This window comes from Puma concolor, chromosome F2, assembly GCF_028749965.1.
Source record: "Puma concolor isolate L17-30 chromosome F2, mPumCon1.1.hap2, whole genome shotgun sequence".
Lineage (NCBI taxonomy): Eukaryota > Metazoa > Chordata > Mammalia > Carnivora > Felidae > Puma > Puma concolor.
This window is the reverse complement of record NC_141684.1, coordinates 10,265,355-10,279,967: the sequence shown is the minus strand read 5'-3', so window position 1 is coordinate 10,279,967 and position 14,613 is coordinate 10,265,355. Positions and strand designations below refer to the sequence as shown.

At 46.8% G+C, this 14,613-nt stretch overlaps 1 long non-coding RNA gene across 2 annotated transcripts; it reads right to left on the bottom strand.

Moving 5' to 3' along the window:
* Window positions 1-490: 490 nt before the first annotated feature.
* On the bottom strand, window positions 491-13,284 carry LOC147571827 (uncharacterized). Of its 2 annotated transcripts, none has more exons than XR_015246728.1 (3): window positions 12,502-13,284; window positions 8,329-8,406; window positions 491-2,136 (listed from the first exon to the last, which is right to left on the bottom strand). It is a non-coding gene; the product is annotated as an uncharacterized LOC147571827 (long non-coding RNA). The 2 variants fall into 2 exon arrangements; XR_015246729.1 differs by having other exon boundaries at window positions 491-2,115.
* Window positions 13,285-14,613: the final 1,329 nt, after the last annotated feature.

Genomic DNA, 14,613 nt, shown 5'->3' with positions numbered 1-14,613 from the left:
AGACACCAGTCCTTTCCGCCCCGTTTTTTTCAGGAAACCAAAAACTACTCCAGAGACCCAAAGTACAACTCCAGTTAGGTCCTCCTTGCCAACTCCAGTATGGGGACGCTGTGAAAATGTGAGTATTTAGCTGGGCACTTGCTTTTCCTAAAAAAATAAGCAAGTTTCTTCCCCCTGGGGTGTGAGGGGGGATATTTTAGGAAGGCACGTAAGAGTTTCTGCTGCATTCCATGAAAACCTAATGGAGGTGGTGCTAATGACTCCAATGCAGAACCTGAACTTGAGTAAAGCCATCTAGGGAAGTGGAAATAGCTGGTCCCTAAAAAGCCGACAAGCTCCCGACTTACTGTCTGTGCTCTTTTCCATAAACCACATTGAAAATGAACAAGAAAAATATACCTAAAGTTCTATTAATATATGTTTAGGGGCGCCTGGGTGGCGCAGTCGGTTAAGCGTTCGACTTCAGCCAGGTCACGATCTCGCGGTCCGTGAGTTCGAGCCCCGCGTCGGGCTCTGGGCTGATGGGTCAGAGCCTGGAGCCTGTTTCCGATTCTGTGTCTCCCTCTCTCTCTGCCCCTCCCCCGTTCATGCTCTGTCTCTCTCTGCCCCAAAAATAAATAAACATTGAAAAAAAAATTAAAAAAATATATATATATGTTTAAAACACACAAGCCTTCAGATTATAATTTTCTTATTCTTTGAGGACGAGTTTGTTTCCTAAAGGAGGCAAACCCTTGACTCTCCTGCCACAAACCTCAAATCCCAACCAAATTAGCCTCCACCCCTATTTTCTGCGTGCTTTATAAACCAGTCTGCCTAACTACGAAAACGTGTTCAGCCCAAGTTTTGAGAGTTGAAATGAATCACAATGAGGTTTTAAGAATTGTGCAGGGTGAAGAAACCATCCAGATTGACAAAAATAATAGCTTAATCCTGTTCATTTGAAGAAAACCTTGGATGAGTCCATTCAGCTGGAACTTTCCGACAGCTTAGAGCAATAAAATGCCTTTGTGGTCTCCCTAATCCATTTTTAATTTTTGAATAAAATTAATAACATAAATGCCTTGGAGTACAAGCCGCCTTTCTTCCTAAGGATATAAGGCCCTTTCTCATATATATTCCCCACCTGTCTTGGCCAAAGCCTGGTGCAATTCGTAAAGAATAATTGTGTCTATTTTGCGGCTAGGGAATTAAGACACAGGGAAATTACAGTCACTTGGGAAAGAGCAGGCACCTGTTAAGAGTAATGCTGCCTTCTCACGTGTACATTCTTGTTCGTCCCCTTCCCAACCAAAGAGAAAACTCTCGGTTTATTTGCTCTGGAGCTTTAGGTTCTCGGCAATTTGCCTGACGCAGTTTCCGCATGCAAAATGGACAGGAGCGTTTACATCGTTAAGGACTGGCACCTGGCCAAGACCCCCATGTATAAATCTGCCCCAGAAATTCACTGGCAGCTTCCCCTTCGTTCAACTCTCTGCCCCCTGAAACAAATACTTTATAGACCTGATCGCCAACCCACCCCCAAGTTTTTCACCCTCCGTAAGATCTCATGCCCATAAGGAGAGTTGAGAGGAGTGAAAATGCCCTGTGCCAGCACTTTCCTGAAAAGGCAGAAGTGTTGAGAGGAGTTTCTGTCTCGCGGGGACATTGGAAAGAAGGGATGAGCTCTGCCCACCCTCACTGTTGGCCGTGTGGTGAAGGTAAGTCTAGTCTCTCTGGCTTAGCGCAAAGAGACAGGCTTCGGGAAAGGCCAAGACTGAGTTCAAGTCCTAGTCCTTATACTTGGGACCCCAGGCAAGCTGCTTGATCTCTCTGAGTGTCAGGCGCGCCGTGTCTGTGAAAGCCGGTGTTGAAGCGGGGCTCACACAGAAGTCGAGTGAAGATTAGCGGAGATCGTGGCTCAGTGGCTCAGCAGGCATGTAATGGGCCTCCCAGATCCCAGGCAAAGTGAGACGAAGCTGCCATCATGGGCTACATCTTGTCTTCAGAGGCCAAGAGGGGGCTGCGCTGCAGGCAGAGGATGCTCTGTACTTCAGGCTGGAGAAGCTGCAGGCAGGATGAGCTGGGACAAGCGCTGGTTCAGATAACTCATCCTGGGAGCACGGAGACTCAGCCCTGCAGGAAAGCAACACAGCCCTGGAAGAAGGAAGTGAGTGGCCAGGGCCCAAAGAAAAGGCTGGGAATTAAACCTCCTCAGATCCCCTCTCTCCTCCTCCACACACACCCCCCCACCCCCTCCTCCTGTTTTCTGAACAGAGCCCCGCCCCCTCATTTAAAACAACCCCATCAAGAAGGTCTGCTAGATGGAGCAGAACTGGCTCCCAGGGAAATAGAAAGGACTGGAACGCACCAAAACCAGCCTCAATATCACTAAGGACCCAGGAAACGGGAATCCCAACAACAGCGAGCTGTCTCAGGAGGGTTTAGAGTGGGGGGGGGGGGGAATGTCTCCTGAACAAATAAACCTATAAACCTTTGCGTAGACTTTCAGGGTTGAATATGGCTCTTTGGGTATGTCTCAAGACATCAATGAGTCAAATGGCAAGTTTTCTTTTCCTTAAATCCTGAAGTAATGCAGCAAACAAACAGATCTACCTTCCATTATTTATTTTTTACCTAAAAAGAGCAGAGAGGACCAACCTAACAATAACCTGCGTAAGAACCAGCTTCCCGGTGTGGGAGACCAAACGTTGCGGGGTGAAGGCACTTTCTCGAGGTCTCTGCAGTTAGCGAGCAGCTCAAAGGGGGTGAATCCAAGGGCATGGGGCTCCACTGGGATCCAGGTTCCCACTGAGTCCGACAGAAGGCCACGTCTCACATCTCACAGGGAACAAGTGTCTCTCCCTCCTTTCCCGCTCTCTCAACACAGAGTCAAATGACTCCCAGTGAAAATGTCATTTGGATAAAAATATTAGAGATGTATTAAGGCATCTAAAATTGCACACAAGTCAAAGTATATGCAGTATTATATCTTCTGGCTCCCCCTCAGGACTGTCATCAAAACAATAATGCCGCCATTTTCCACCTCCTACATTAACTCCATCATAATCAGAACACGGTAATAGGTACACTTGAAACGAACACAACATTGTGTGTCGACCACACACGCAAGGAAAAGAGGAACCCAGTAATATATTTGCCTTTGCCACACCGGGATTTGTGCACTTATGAGCAGAAATGAGAACACTGGGTTTCAGAGAAACAGGCGCGTACCATTTTGGTATGACGGGTCGGGGATCTCTGGGCTTTAACTTAACTAGCAAATGACCAAAGGCCAAAGGTCCAGGTAGCACAGTATCACTGAGCCCACTGGGAAAGTCTTCCCTGAGCTCACCTGCCAAAAACTCTCCCCTCTACTCCAGATACCCAGAGCACCCACTGCTGATGTCTTCCAGAAGTTTTTTTAAACAGATGTTTCAGAGTAATGAAAAGAGAATACGCAGAGACAATGGAATATCACTCACCTATCAAAAAAAAAGAAAAGGAAATCTTGCCATTTGCGATGATGTGGATGGAGCCAGAAGGTGTTAGGCTAAGCGAAGTATGTCAGCCAGAGGAAGACGAATACCATATGATTTCACTCCTATGTGGAATTTAAGAAACAGAACAGATGAACATGTGGGAAGGGGGTGGGGGAAGAGGACAGAGGGAAACAACCACAAGAGACTCTTAATGATAGAGAACAAACTGAGGGTTGATGGAGGGAGGTGGGTGGGAGAGGGGCTAGATGGGTGATGGGGATTAAGGAGGGCGCTTGTGATGAGCAGTGAGTGTTGTATGCAAGTGACGAATCACTGAATTCTACTCCTGAAGCCAATACTGCACTGTATGCTAACCAACTAAAGTTTAAATTTAAAAAATATATACATGAAAGAAAACCCGGCCCATACTTTATCACATGAACGCAGCAGTCTTACTATGTCTGAGATCCAGACAGTAGGCGTGACATAGGCATCACTGCCTGAAACTGTTATGACACAACCACAGTCCCTAACATTTCGGTCAACAAATCATTTGATGATCACTTTGAGGACATGACTCCTGGCTGTTGTCTGAAACCTTTTTATGATACCACCTGGTAAGCAAGTAGTAAGATTGGATCTAGGAAGATCAAGAAAGACCCAGGCAACTGAGCCCCACAACAGAAGCGTCCATCACCACAGCATGGACATGGAAGTAACAATGAAGTGATGGGGACCTGAGCCTGGTGCCTTCTCCATCCCGGACCGCCACGGAGGAAACGGAGCGATGGACGTGCCTGCAGCTCCCACTTGAGCGTGCGCAGTCTAGAAGAGCCACTCAACAACCTCAGCCACGTGAGTCAGAGGAACTGATTCCCACTTGCAGAGAGACACGGGGCTGGCGAGTGACGCGGTCGTGCAGAGCAAGGAGTCTGTATCACGTTCTCTCAAAGCCCGAAGGCTGCCATCATGAAGGACACGGTCCGTGCAGCAGCCCCAGTGATGCCAAGTACATGACGATTTTCATTAAGCAGGTTACATCACGTGGTTGCCAATCAGAGGTTGGAAGAGAAGAACACACAAGAATAGTGGTCGGGATAATGACTGTTAGAAAATAAGGTCTTCGCAAAGTGCCTCTTCTACTTAAAACCATCACAAGTTGCCCAAGCCATAGAAAACCGTGATAGAAGCTGTAGACCCACAGGGGCTGAATCTACAATAAAGAATCCCAACCCTCTAAACAAGGGTTGCAGGAGTCGGGAAATATTAAGACATGAATCTATAAACAAGTTTCCATTTGAACAATAATCCAACATCCTGGATTCTGAGATGAATCATGTCAGTGTCCAGGAAACTGTCTCCAAACACTTGTCTGTTGGGTTACAAATTCCCTTCACTGAAAAGCAGTCCCCTGGCAATATTATTATAGTCCAGGATTAAATATTATGAAGGTAAGCAAGAACACTTACTCAGCCTATAGTGATGGAATTGCTCCAAATTTTAATGTACCATCAACCACATACACGGAATTCATAGACGTAGGTACTGTCCTGAGAATCTGAGAGGTGCCCTCTTCCATAATGATGGGGCCAGAAGTGGATAACCACGGAGCTGATGAAGTTGAAGCTTTAGGATTCCTCACCTGAAAGGCTCCTTCCAAGGCCCTATACCTAATTTTATATTGATAATTTAGTTTTCCTTTCCTTAAAGAAGGTGACAGTTGACAGGCCTACAGGATGCCCAGGAGCTGGTAAAACATCATTTCTGGGTGTGTCTGTGAAGGTGTTTCTGGAAGACATTAGCATTTCAATGTTCAGACAGAGTAATATAGACCATGCTCACCAGGGTGGGTGGGCATCATCCAACCTGTTGAGGCCAAAATGGAACCAGTGGAGGAAGGTGAATTTCCTTTGTTTGCTTGAGCTGGGACATCCATCTTCTGTCCTCAGACAGATGTTGGTGCTCCTAGGTTCTCAGACCCAGACTGAACTATGCCACCAGCTTCCCTGGTTCTCTATGAATATGGAAGACTTGGCACTTCTCAGTCTTCGTGTTGCATGAGCAATTCCTAAAACAAATAAATAAGTGTGTGTGTGTGTGCGTGCGTGTGTACTTGTAAGAACCAATAGGATTCCTATTGGTTCCATTTCTCTGGAGAACCCTGGCTAATACCAAGAGTGGTTCTAGTTTTGTATAAGTTTCAACATCCACAAAACCTGGACCTGCCCCTGGTCATGGAAGAAAGATCTCTTTGGAAAAATGGCAACCCAGAAGATACCTATAGGTTTGTATCAATGACACGGAATATTCTAGAGCAATGACAGTTGTGTGATTTGAAGGAGGTTTGGACCAAGTTGCCTCAAAATCCTTATAGATGTTATATTTTGATCATGCAAAAGCATGAAATGGCAATAAAAATAAATTGTTGGGTTTAACTTTCGTCTTCTACCTTTGTTGGATTTAAGGATATACTCTCTGGTTTTGGTAACCTAAATGATGCTTGCCTTGTATTGGGAAAAAACATAGACTCTATCAAATATATCAGACAGAAACTTCATGCACCTGTTCAGAGTCCCTCTTTTCTTCCCCCAGTAGGGAGTCCTGTGCCCCAGACAATACCATCAGCTTTGCTGAGATCCTCAAAGCCAACAACAACCGTTAGCCCTACTCCTGGAATACATTCCCTACACACTGAAAGAATTGCAATAACTCTCCAAAGTATATCCACAACATCCCAAGGAACACAGTGAACGTTGTGGCAGCTGTACCTACCTTGTGGGAAAAATATAAGACACAACAGAAAAAAAGTATTGGCCTGGGGGCCATCACGCTTTTCTCAAAATTTTTAATGTTTCAGAAAGATGCTAGAAATGAGTCCTAACAGTTGGACAGGGGAGCGTCTTAAAGCCTGGACTTAACGATAAACTCTAGTAAATGATGTGGAGAAACCGGAACATCCTTGCCACAGCATTGAAGACACAATGAAAAGGCTCAGGAAGGGAGGATCACTAGAATGGAATTATTATATAAAGCCTGCAAGCCCACATCTGACTGTTCCTCAGGAGAACCCAGAGTGCACTTCCTTCGTTAGGGAGGTAAGCAATGCACTGACGGGAAACCAGGCAGTGGCTGTCTGCTGGAGGTCACGGCTGCCCACTGGGGCTGTGGCCCCATGGAACTGAGCTCCTTAACATCAGTGGGGATGATGGAAGCCCAGAAAGGAAGAGGCCAAGAGGCAGTACTTAATGCTTGTAGGCCAAGTAGCAAGGCTGAGTGGCCTTCAGAGTGCCTGACTTGTAAGACTCACGCTTTTCCTACAAGGTGGATAGATGGAGTGCTGACTAGCATGTTATCAATTTATACATATAAATTTATATATAAATATAAAAATATATATAATATCATGTGTTGTCAAATTATATATATATCATGTATATGTTACACATGTACATGTATATGTTATGCATGATATTATATATATATATCAGCAGAAAAATCAAGAGATGGAGACCCAAAAGCTAACAACAGCTCCTGATATGAAAAATTGCCCACCTCAGCCAGTTTCTCAATCTAAATTAACTCAAGGCACAGAGCCCACTGATGCAAGAGGGAAGCGGAGTCTCATGGAGAAAGGACTCTACAACTCTACTGTTATGCCTAGAATTCGTGATCCCCAAAGACTGCCAGGGAGCCGAGTCCGATGCAAAAGCAAAAGAGCCTTTATTGGAGCTAGCTCGAGCTCAATCCCCTACCTGCACCGACGCAGCGGTGAGATACCAGGGAGAGAGAGCGAGTTTCAAAAGCACAAAGGTTTTATAGGGGTCTAGGGGCAATTGGTGAGGTAATGGCTGTGGCCTTAGCCGATTGGCTGGGGAAGGGTCGTGGCCTCGGCCAATTGGCTGGGGAAGGGTCGGAGTCCTGTTACGCAGGTCGCTGGGCGTGTTTTGATCAGGAAGTTTGAACGGGTAAGCGGGAGGTTACTCAAGGGGAGGAGGTGTGGTCTAGGTGAAGGACACAGAACAAGATGGAGTCGGCTGGTGTAGGCCCGCCCTTTCACTACCACATATATATTAAGTAACTATTCCCCAACCCTCTCCCTGAGGGAACCTGCAGCCATTTGCCAAAGTAGCCATGCTTTGAGGAAAGAATATCCATAACTATTGGACAAAATATCTGTCCAGACACCGATACCAGGCCCAAACATCAACATGCTTCACAGGGTAACGTCAAGATTTATGGCGATTCAGGTGTTCAGTGAAATTTGGCCAAATGGATCCAGGTTGTCATTGCCCTGAGTCCCAAATATACAACCGGGTTATACATATTTGGCAGCTGGCAAAACCCTCCTACTGGTCTTCTGACCCATTATGACCCATTATGGTACAAATATCCAAATGGAAGATCCTGAAACTGCTCCCTTTCCATGCCAAGACCGTGCCTCAAAAGCAATACTGCATTCCTAGGGGAAGTGCAGCAAATGGTACCATCCTCCAAAGAAAGAGCCAGAAAAAGTGGTCACCTATATCCTATTCAATTTATTTGTCTTGACTCTGAAAAAAAAAAAAATACAAGTATATGTGTGTATATGCATATGTGTGTGTGTGTGTGTGTGTGTGTGTGTGTGTGTTGGATGCTTAGCTGAGGCCCTATCTGAGGAAGAACACTGTGTGGGGTAGCTACGGTTCTCTGAATTTGGTACAGGCGCTGAACCATTGACTACCACGTAACTCTGGGTCTCCTATACCTGGGATACGCAAGCCCCTGAACCAAGCGTGGAGGGACACGCCCCTCCCACCTTCCCTCCCAGTGGAACATGCTCTTCCTCTCACACTCTAAAACCAGCACACATATGCATTCACTTACCTACTATGCAAATGATACACACTTGGGAGGTGAAGCACTGTCCTTCCATAAGCAAGCCACATGCAAAGTCAAATAACATTGCCTGAGGACCAAAAAACCGTATCAAGTCATTTTTCATATGCCTGAACAGTTAATGGCATTAAATAAGACCCTCGTGCATTCCTCTTTGCAACGAGGATACCCTCAGATCCTTGTATAAGCAGAAAGAATCCCAGGACCGAGCCCTCCCTCTCTTCCGATCAGGGTTTGGACCGGTTAACGCCTGCAGCTTCTTCCTTCATTCTCCGTCTTCTTTTTTTTAAAGTTTATTTATTTATTTGGAGAGAACGTGAGACAGCACAAGCAGGTAAGGGGAAGAGAGAGAGGGAGAGAGAGAATCGCAAGCAGGCTCCTCACTGTCAGCACAGAGCCCCACACGGGACTGGAACTCAAGAGCCTTGAGATCCTGACCTGAGAGCTGAAATCAAGCCTCTCTCGCTCAACAGACTGAGCCACCCAGGCGCCCCTCCCTTTTGTTTGCCTCGAGTAACGGAACAATTATGTTTCTTTTGCTCTCTCCCACTTGCTTTAATAGCCAGACTCATAGAAACCAACTAGAAGCATGTTTACTGGGGCCTGGGGGAGGGGAAATGGAGGCACGGGTTAAAGGTCACACAATTTCAGGGTCTCTGTGATGCTACCTTCATGCTTTCAATTGTTAAGAGTCAAGATCTTTTGGTCTGATTGACAATCTGTCCCTGTAAAATGGCTTTGAATGTGTTCTCTTGTTAATTACGTATTGATTTCCCAGTTCAACTCTCGCAGACAATCTTAAATTCTTATTTCCGGGTGGTGGAAGCCTTAAGCTACTTTAGGAAGAGTGAAATGAGAGGCTACAGCAGAGCATTGCTGACCAAGGACCATTTTTCACACTAAGACATGAACGACTCCCTGGAAATTTGAGCCAGTTGAATAGAAGGTAGAGGCAAGGAGAAGAAAAAGACTGAAGAGAATGGAGGGAGGGAGGGGGAGAGACAGAGAGAGAGAGAGAGAGACAAAGACAGAGAAAGGAAGGGAGGGGGAGAGAGAGAGAGACGGAGGGAAGGTAAGAGGGAGAGAGAGGGAGAGGAATGGGAAGGGACCATAAAGAAGACACAGACATGGGGCGCCTGGGTGGCTCAGTCTGGTAAGCGTTGGACTTCGGCTCAGGTCACGACCTCACTGTGAGTTTGAGCCCCGCATGGGGCTCTGTGCTGACAGCTCAGAGCCTGGAGCCTGTTTTGGATTCTGTGTCTCCCTCTCTCTGCCCCTCCCTGACTTGTGCTTGCTCTCTCTCTCTCTCTCTCTCTCAAAAATAAATAAAATGTAAAAAAAAAAAAAAAAAAAGGAATAAAAATAAAAGGAAGACACAGCCACTACGGTCTCCAGGAAGGCTTGTTTTGGTATAATTTTCTGAGAATAGCGTTCATGAAGAAATGATTAAAATGCAAAGATAAAACAGCTTCACTAGTGATCTATACAGCACTTTGTATGAGGCACCGAGCTAAGCACTTTTTTTCATCACCTATATGGTACTTACCGTGATTGTTCACACTTCACTTACGAGAGAAATGAGGTTTAGAGATGTTCAATCGTTTTCCTAAGTCATACAATTAAGAGGCAAAGCTGAGACCCAACCCTAGGCAGCCCTATTCCAAACCTTCTCTCTCAACTGCAGTGGAAATGGCTCCCCACCCCCACCACTCCCAGCCAATGTGAAAAGACCTATTTACCCCCAGTGATGCTGTGCTTTTACTGATAAAATTGCTTTCTGAATATAGTCTGATTTTCCATCATTTTTATCTTAGTTGTACGTGAAAATTCTTCCCATCAAATTGTTAATCCATTTCTTTAAGAAGTGAATTCTCTAAAAATGGACCACATGCTGTCCTGACCAAAGAGATTTTATGTACAACCATCTACTTATCCACCATTTCTGCAGGAGTCCGTCCCCATACCCCTGTCAAAGCACCTTTATGCTCCATGAATTCTGGAAGTTTCTTCAAATAAGGTGTACTACAGCTGATGATGCTTTCTCAGCTTCTGTATTTGAAGGGGCAAGTGCACCCTCAAAGTACATGGGACACATTCCTGCACTTTTCTTTTCTTTTTTTTAATGTTTATTTATTTTTGAGAGAGAGAGAGAGAGAGACAGAGCGTGAGTGGGGGAGGGGAAGAGAGAGAGGGAGACAGAATCCGAAGCAGGCTCCAGGCTCTGAGCTGTCAGCACAGAGCCTGATGTGGGGCTTGAACTCACAAGCTGTGCGATCATGACCTGAGCCAAAATCGGACGCTCCACCGACTGAGCCAGCCAGGCGCCCCCCTGCACTTTTCTTATGTTAAAGTCTATCCCACACATATCTCATCTCATATCCTTTCTGATCAGTGGGAAAATGAGGGCTATCGTTTTAAAAATTCACCAAGAAGGAAAACACAGGCCATGTATAATCCAGGGATACTGCACAAGTGGAAGTTTTATGGTGCAGTTTGAAGAGAATAGATCATGATCCCAGAAGAGCCTTGGACTGAATCCCAGCTCAGCCTCTAGCTGGCTTTACGGCCCTAGGACAACAGCCAATCTCTCTGAATCGCATTTTCCCTGATCTTTAAAGAATCATAATGGCTGTGTTTGTGTCTTCATTAAAAAATAACTAAGATGGGGCGCCTGGGTGGCTCAGTCGATTAAGCGTCCAACTTCAGCTCAGGTCATGATCTCGCAGTTCGTGGGTTCAAGCCCTGCGTCGGGTTCTGTGATGCCAGCTCAGAGCCTGGAGCCTGTTTCGAATTCTGCGTCTCCCTCTCTCTCTGACCCTCCCCCATTCATGCTCTGCCTCTGTCTCAAAAACAAATAAACGTTAAAAAAAAAAAAAATAACTAAAGATGTCCTCAGTTTGCTTCAGATAAAGGGAAGCTTAGAAAACTGGGGTGGAGGAAGGCAGCTTTCTGGAGGAGACTGAGAATAACTGTGGATTCCGGGGTTTCTTTAAGACCAGAATGGGGAGACCATTCAGAATCCACGGAAGCTCTGTCATCCTAATTCCCTCGGGTCCCTAGGGTCCACGTGGCTGTGGTCACCCCCAGAGCAAGAGCACGTGACTCTTCACTCCAGGGACACAATAGCGTATCTCAGCTACAGTGGCCTCTACCTGCCCCTGTGTCACATCTTCCCTTTCCCCCATGACCAACTGCTGGTTCTCCCTGAACTTTGCAGGGTAACCTCCTGAGAAGGAGAATCCGATTAGATATCATCTCCACTGTAGTCAGGAAAGGGGTAACAGCGTTCCGAATTCAGTCCCTCTTGCTCGAGGAACGACTAAGGATCAATTCCTTCCTCAGGAAATGTGGGTGTGGCAGGAACCACACAATCTATCTTCCAAGTACACCAGTGGAAAGGCTGTTATAATGGGGCATGTAAAATGCCTGGCTTATAATTGTCTATACAAGAGATTATTACTATTTTGAAGAGAATCAAAATTGGATTCCAGCTCTCGGAAAACAGTAATTATGTGATGGATAGCCAGTCCTTAATTGAATACACTATGCATGCCAAGGCACTTCCCTCAATCCCACTTCATCCTCGCAATAATTGAGAATCCTATCCTTACTTTAGAGAAAAGTGAATTCAGGGTCAGATGACAGAGCCGACCTAAGGACACAAAGCTAACGATCTTGAATCCAGAGCGCTTCCACTGAAAGTCCACAGCTATCCATAGTGCCTCGGAGGAATGCGAAGCATTGTTCTGGGAACCTTTTGGCCTTGCCGAGGTGACTGAAACTCTCTGGGCCTTGGGGTCCCATGGACCTAGGCAAGAAAGTGACCCTCAGCGATAAAAGACACTGGGTTACGAATGCGAAAAGCTGGCTCCTCCTCTAGGCCCACCGCTTGCTGGATGTGTGGCTTGTACAGACCTGTCTCGAACTTTCCAACCCTTGGTTCCTTGAGCTGTACATTGGCAGAAATATTACATGCTCTGTCAGCCTCACCGTGTGATTGATAGGAGGATGGGAATCCAAATGAAACACCACTTGGAGGCAATTGCCTGGTAACCACTGAAACACTGTATGGATGTGAGTGGTAATTATCCAAAGTCCATCTGAACGAACATTTTATTGTTTGCAATCCTACAGTGGTATTGTTTAATGATGTTCCTCGGCTCACCTTGAATTATTCATTCTGTCTCGTATAAATCCGCTGACCACGTCCAGAAGCCAAGCGCTGTGAGAGGAATAGGAACACGGAGATGAATCAGGCGAGGTCTCTGTTCTCAAAGCTGTTCACGGTGCAGAGGGAGAGCGAGGCAACAGACAGATGAGTTCTGAGCCGGTTTAGAAACTGCTGTCTCAGGGGTAGAAACAGAGCAGCGCAGGAGCGGAGGTAGCGAGGGGGTGGGGGGTGGAAGGTCTGCCTGGGAGTGGTCGGAGGAAGCTTCATTTGATCAAAGCGACATCTCAGCAGGATGGAAAGCGAGAGAGAAAGATGGAGGAGAGACCCCTGTGATGGGGCAGATTCTGCCAAGTAGCACCCGCACCCCCTGGTCTGTGTGCATTCTCCTTCCCTTCCTCTTCGGGAGAGGACCTCCTAGGTCCCCGCTGGGAATAGGACTACCCGGAAGTTTACGTTCCCCGCCTCCCTGGCAACGAGGCGTGGCCCTGTGACAACAAGAGGGGCGCCCAAGTGATGTGCACAACTTCCAGGTCATCTCCTGGAAGACAAAAGCCCTTGAACTGGAACGTAGAGGAGGAGGAGGAGGAGGAGACGACGTCCACCCCGGGCAATGGCAGCAGCTGGGAAACCGCAGGTCGGCAGGGCGGAAGGTTCCTTGGGAGCAGAGGTTCCTGTGGAGCCGAGCTGCCCACTGACTCAGGACCACGCACCTCTGTCTGTTCCATAAGAAAAGAATAAATGTCTTGTCTTGTTTTAAATCCTTTGCTTTTTATTTATTTATTTTTTTAAATAGCTTAACGTGTTACCCAACTAATGCATCCCGGTAGAGGGTAAGACCCGGAATCTTAAAGAGATGAGCCATCACCGGTATGAAAATGATTGAAAGTGTGGTTTGGTAGCCGCATCGGGACTCAGGTCCCCACGAGGGTGTGAAATGATGCACAAGAGGGAGTCTGGGCCTGAGCAGTCGGGACAAATGTCCGTCAAACCTGGAATCTTAAACTCAGTCCCCTGGGAACCTGGAAGCCAAAGAGTTTCTCCTAAAACCTCTCCTCCTGGGGCACCTGGGTGGCTCAGTTGGTGAAGCGTCTGAGTCTTGATTTCGGCTCGGGTCATGATCTCACGGTTCACGGGCTCGAGCCCCCACATCGGGCTCCATGCCGACAGCGTGGAGCCTGCTTGGGATTCTCTCTCTCTTCTCTCTCTGCCCCTCCCCTGCTCTCACTCTCTCACAATAAATAAATAAACTTAAAAAAAAAACCAAAACCTCCCCTGTTGACAATCCAACACTCAAGATCCTGCAGCATGAAGAGGGGAAGGAAGGTGAAAGGGGATGGGGAAGGGTCGCATGCCGGATGGATCTTTTTGATCTCTTTGGAACGAGGCTCCAGTGGCCCTGGCTGAGGTTCTCATAGTCTGCAGAAGCAGCTGCAAATCCAGACAAGAGCCCTGGAAGAAACATCTCTGGATTTTGGAGCACTGCCCACCCCTGCAGCCGTCTCCTCTCAGCTCCTGTCTCCCAAGAACAACCGGCTGCTTCTTTGCGGGATGGGGAAGAACGGGGTAAGTGGAACCGAGTGGACGTTGTGTGGTGGAAAAGGGCGTGGCCTGCCCGAGACCCTTGTAAATGCTTCTTGGAGCTGTAGGCAAGGCTGAGTCCGCTATGTTAGTGGGAACGGGGATAATTAAATTTAATAATTAAAATTAATTAAATAATTAAATAGATTCTGGACACCAGACCTGCTCTGTCTGTCTCAGGAAAGCAAAGGACCACCCTTATCTAAAGGGGGCCGTCCAGCCAGGGAGAAAGCTAGAGCCAAGGCATGTTATTTGCCTGACAGGTGTGTGTTAGCCAGAAGCTGTCCCACAGCTACCATTCCCTCCAGGACCCTACCTCCCCATCTGCTGGCTAAACCGCCTTTTAATTTTTTTATGTTTTTTTTTAAGTTTATTTATTCATTTTGAGAGTAGGGGGAGAGACAGAGAGAGAGAGAGAGAGAGAGAGAGAGAGAGAGAATCCCAAGCAGGCTCCATGCTGCCGGCACAGAGCCCAACACGGGGCTCGAACTCACGAACCGCAAGATCACGACCTGAGCTAGAAATGAA